The 5,786-nt window shown below is 45.6% G+C and overlaps 1 pseudogene; it reads right to left on the reverse strand.

Moving 5' to 3' along the window:
- Nucleotides 1–2,267: 2,267 nt before the first annotated feature.
- On the reverse strand, nt 2,268–4,800 carry LOC145850267 (keratin, type I cytoskeletal 18-like; annotated as a pseudogene).
- Between the last annotated feature and the right edge of the window lie 986 nt (nt 4,801–5,786).

The raw sequence follows: 5,786 nt of genomic DNA on the forward strand, positions 1-5,786 counted from the left end.
CTGGGTTTACGCACTTGTAGCCTGGTGCGTGGTGCTGGTACTGGGCTTACCAGATTATGAACACGCACCTCCAGGCTAGTGCGGGGAGCGGGAACAGGACGAGTCGGACTGGGTTGACGCACTTCCGGGTCCACACGAGAGACAGGAGCTGGAAACCCAGGGCTATGGAGGCGCACAGTCGGTCTAGATCTTACCTCCTGCACAACCCGCCTTGGCTGGATGGAACTAGTAGCCCTGTACGAGCGGGGTGCTCGTACAGGGCAGACTGGGCTGTGCAGGGGCCTGATGGTAGCCGTGCGTAGAGCGGGAGTTGGGTAGCCTGGTCCTCGGAGGCGTACCGGCGACCAGATGCGCTGCGCAGGCATCCTCCTACCAGGCTGGATGCCCGCTCTAGCACGGCACCTGCGGGGGGCTGGAATAACGCGCACCGGACTGTGCGTGTGTATGGGTGAGATAGTGCGCTCCTCAGCGAAACATAGCGCTCTCCACCCCATACGCTCCTCCATATAACCACGGGTAGCTGGCTTCCGGCTCTTCTTACGCCTAGCCAAACTACCCGTGTGCCCCCCAAAAAAATTTTCTTGGGGGTGCCTCTCGTGCTTCTCCCTCAGCGCGTACATGGTCTCGTACCTACGCCTCTCTGCCTTGGCTGCCTCAATTTCCCACTGCGGGCGGCGATACTCCCCAGCCTGGTGCCAAGGTCCGGCCCCGTCCAGAACTTCCTCCCAGGTCCACTTCTCCCGCCAGTCCAACTCGAATTCCCTCTGCTCCTTCTTCTGCTGCTTGGTCCATAGTTGGTGGGTGATTCTGTCACAATTATCTTCGTCTTCTGACGATAATGCGAAATCGTCACCTGAGAATGTAGACCAATACGCAGCAGGTGTGCAGTTGTTCATTTTGAACATTTAATTAAATCAACACGAATACAAAAACAACAAACAAGAAACCGAACGATAAACTGACAGTCTGCAAAGCATAGGCTCAACACAGAACAATCACCCACAAAAGCAAACACAAACACACCCTACTATATGGGACTCTCAATCAAAGGCAGATAGACAACACCTGCCTTCAACTGAGAGTCCCAACCCCAATTAATCAAACATAGACATACACTCACTAGAAATACCTAAACATAAACCAAAACCCGGAATTACTAAATCAAACACCCTTCTTACAAAACACACCACCCTGAACCACATAAAACAAATACCCTCTGCCACGTCCTGACCAAACTACAATACTAATTAACCTTTATACTGGCCAGGACGTGACAAATTTGCTGAATTGTAATTGTAACGGTCGTCGTACGTAGTGGACCAAGGCGCAGCGGGTCGAGCGCTCATAGTGGCTTTAATTGAACACAAAATTAAACAAAACAAGAAAAGATTGACCGAACATGATTGCAGGTTACACACACACAGCTATGCAAACAACAACTTCCCACAAAGGGACAGGTGAAACAGGGCTACTTAAGTATGACTCTCAATCAGGAACAATGATGTACAGCTGTTCCTGATTGAGAGCCATACCAGGCCAACACAAAGAAATACACAACATAGAAAACCATAGAAATACAAAACAAGAACATTACCCAAAAACCCCAGAACACATAAATCAAACACCCCTCTTACATAAATACATATCCCATAAACCCCGAACCACATAAAACAAATACCCCCTGCCACGTCCTGACCAAACTACAATAACCAATAACCCCTTATACTGGTCAGGACGTGACAGTAATTACTTCGCTACTATGGCCTATTTATTACCTTACCTCCTTACTCCATTTGCACACACTGCATATAGATTTTTCTATTGTTATTGACTGTATGTTTGTTTATCCCATGTGTAACTCTGTGTTGTTGTTTTTTGTTGCACTGCTTTGCTTTATCTTGGCCAGGTCGCAGTTGTAAATGAGAACTTGTTCTCAACTGGCCTACCTGGTTAAATAAAGGTGAAATAAAATGCTTCTGCAGAGGCTGTATCACAGTAAATGCTATATGGCCACTGCAGAAGGCAGATTTACCATGCAGAGCCTTTTAACCATACAAACGAATAGAAGTACTGAGGTAGTTTTGTGGCAACAAAAATAAGGGGTTAAATATGTGTAAAAAAATCAGACCTCTTCTCCCTCCTACATTCCCGTAGCCGACCATCGATCCGGATGGTTAAAGTGATGAGTGAGTCGAGATCCGTCGGTAGTTCCCGGGCTGCAAGCTCATCCTTTACTTCCTCTGATAATCCGTGCAGGAACGTGTCAATCAGCGCTTCCTGTTCCAGGCATCCTCCGCTGCTAGCGTGCGGAAATCCACCGCATAGTCTGCCACACCGACGGAGTCCTGCTGAAGCTGGAGTAACTTCCGGGCAGCCTCTCTCCTGGACACCGTAGCCTTGAAAACCTTTCTCATCTCCGCCACAAATACCTCCAGACTGAGGCAGATGGCGGATTGTTGCTCCCACACCGGCGTGGCCCAGGCGAGTGCCCTCCCAGACATCAGCGTAATAATGTACTCTATCTTTGAGCGGTCCAAGGGAAACGAAGAAGGCTGCAGCTCGAAAACGAGGAAGCACTGGGAGAGAAATGCCAGGCAGGTTCTGGAATCTCCATTGTTGCGCTCCGGGGGAGGTAAGCGGGGTTCCCGGGAAACCGGTGTGACGGCGCTGCTACCAGCCCGGTTACTGAGGGGCTGGGAGGTTACCATCATGGTAGGCTGTCTAGTAAGTAACCCACGGAATTGCTCCCGCAAAGCGTCCAATGCTAGGTCGTGACGTTTGGCCATGTCCTGGAACCCTTCCATCAGACCTCAAAGTAACTCCTTGTGTCTACTAATGAGGGCTCCTTGGGAGGAGATGGCGTTGCGGAGCTGGTCCAAGTCTGCTGGGTCAGTCATGGCCAGTTCGTACTATCACGTTTCATGTAAGACCCAAGTGCAGACTGTGTGAAGTAACAATATTTATTACAACAACAGGGGCAGGCAAATGACAGGTCAAGGCAGGCAGGGGTCGGTAATCCAGAGTAGGGGCAAAAGCACCAGACGGCAGGCTCAGGGTCAGGGAGAGGCAGAGTGGTCAGGCAGGCGGGCTCAGAGTCAGGACAGGCAAGGGTCAAAACCAGGAGGGCAAGAAAAAGAGAGACTGGGGAAAAGCAGGAGCTGAGAAACAAAACACTGGTTGACTTGACAAACAAGACAAACTAGCAACAGACAAACAGAGAACACAGGTATAAGTACACAGGGGATAATGGGGAAGATGGGCGACACCTGGAGGGGGTGGAGACAAGCACAAGGACAAGGACAGGTGAAACAGATCAGGGCATGACATATAGGGTATTGTATGTAGATTGATGAGGGGGAAAAAATATTGAATCCATTTTAGAACAAGGCTGTGACGTAACAAAATACCTTCCGAATGCACTGTATATGAAAATATCTTGTACTTGAGACTGGGACTGGAGTTGATCTAGTGTCTGAACTCTCCTGCTCTAAAGCCCGAGCCAGCAGATGGAGTGCTACTCAACCTTACTGCATACAACTCATTACATCGAATTGAGCTTTATTAGCATGTAGATAGCACTTTAGTAGATTTCAACATGTAAGATAAAACTCAACAAAATCATATGAGACCTACTGCATATAATATTTTACAGGGTTATCTTCATCTTTTCAGAAGCCAAAGACATTATAGGTTATGATTATCAGTAACCATATATATAATATACCATCCAAATCATAACATCATGCACATCATCATATGCATATGATTTTATTAAAAGTGTTCGATGTCATGATAATAGGAGGTTTATTAAGATTTGTCAATATATATATGTGTGTTATTAATACCTGCATGTGTTTACATGAATGTCCTGATGACATATGATCACATGGGTGACATATGGTTTGAAAACCTCCTTCTCCCTGAAGTCATCATGGGCCAGTCCTGCGTTGTCGATGCTCAGAAGAATAGATCCTTTTAGATGGATGGCAGCCAGGAAATGAAAAGGTCATCGTCATGACTATACAAGCAATAAGGCCCAAGGGGGCATGGTGGTATTTTGTGAACATTCTTAAGTGGTGTTGCTTGGCATGACCTACGCCTCAGTCTGAACAACAACTTTAATTACCAACACCCATATTCAAGATAAATCAATCAGATGTAATATGAATCCTTTCAACAGATTATCTGCTCTATTGAAATATCCCTCATCATCATCAACTCTGGGTTTGATGGGCCTGAAGGCATTTTCAGCTGTCTAGTCAAATCTTTGTAACATGGTCTATCTCTGCCACCACAGACCCAAAAGTTAAATCAGCAACAACTCAGTGTACATAACCCCAATCCAACAACACAGTGTACATTGAGCACAGGTCAACAATGATAGTATAGAACGCAGAGAAGTCAGTGGGAGTCTTACTCTGCAGAAACAGACGGATGTTCATCTCCAAATCAGCGTTGGCTTTCTCCAGCGTGGCCACCTTGCCCAGGTAGGTGGCTAAACGGTTATTCTGGTTCTGCATGGCGAACTTGCCACCGACACTGTTGTCCACTGCTTCAGACATGGCCATGCCTCCTCCACCTCCGCCGAAGCCGAATCCACCACCACCACCAGCAGAGAATGACCTGGAGGTACCCCAGAGAAACTTGCACCTCCGTACACACTGCTTTCCTCATGCCACTGATACGGCTTCCACCTCCCATGCTGCCAAATCCAGACATGGAGAGGAGAGAGGAGCTAATAGATGTTCCCCTCATGGATCCACCAGAGGACATGAAGCTGCTGCTGGAGAAGGAGGTCATGGTGATGGAGGCTGCAGCTGTCTTACTGTCTGTAAAGAGGAGGGAGTATAGGAGGGAGGTACAACTGTTCCTTTTATACAGCGTCTTACCAATAGAGAGGGATGAGACAGATCTGAGGAAACAGGGGAACACTAAATTCAAAAAAGTTGCCATAGGCCTTTTGACACTAGTATCAAGGCATTCGTAAACTAATGCTTACTTTGCACTTTTGCACGAGTTCATAAAACTTTGAATGTGGTTTGGCAATGTGGAATGTGACTGTTTGTACAAGCTGTGCCAATTATTGCAATATGAATACTTCATCTTCGCTACAGACAAGATGAAACCAAGACATCTGCGAAAAACATGCCCTGGACTTATAAACACAATTATGTAGTCAATAATAGGGATCTGGTGCTCAGTTTGACATACTGTATGTCTTAAATCACCTCTTGAATCATATTCATGAACTTCTACAAATTCACAACCATTATGTAATCTTGGCTGACAGCTATTTCACACTGAAATGTAATAATAATTAGTTAATTTACATTAACTAAAATGTGAAAGTGAACAAAGTTCCCAACTTATATGGGCATTTCCTAAAAAACGTACAAGTCATTGCTTCAGTTTGAGGATTTACGGTATACCAAATATGAAACTTAAAAGTCATTGCTGGAACTTACAAGTCAGTTTGGTTAAAGAATCCTAAAACCTGTTTGTTTTCTCATGAGGTGCAGTTAGAGTGGGAGAACAGTGTGTGTGCATGTACAGTGCCTTCAGAAAATATTCACATCCCTTGACGTTTTCCACATTTTGTTGTTTTACAATCGTTTTACAGTGGTGGAAAAAGTACCCAGTTATCATACTTGAGTAAAAGTAAAGATACCTTAATAGAAAATGACTCAAGTAAAAGTCACCCAGTAAAATACTATTTGAATAAAAGTCTAAAAGTTAAGTATCAAAAGTAAATGTAATTGCTAAAATATACTTTAGTATCAAAAGTA

This window comes from Salmo salar, chromosome 06 (genome assembly GCF_965601325.2).
Source record: "Salmo salar chromosome 06, fSalSal1, whole genome shotgun sequence".
Taxonomy (NCBI): domain Eukaryota; kingdom Metazoa; phylum Chordata; class Actinopteri; order Salmoniformes; family Salmonidae; genus Salmo; species Salmo salar.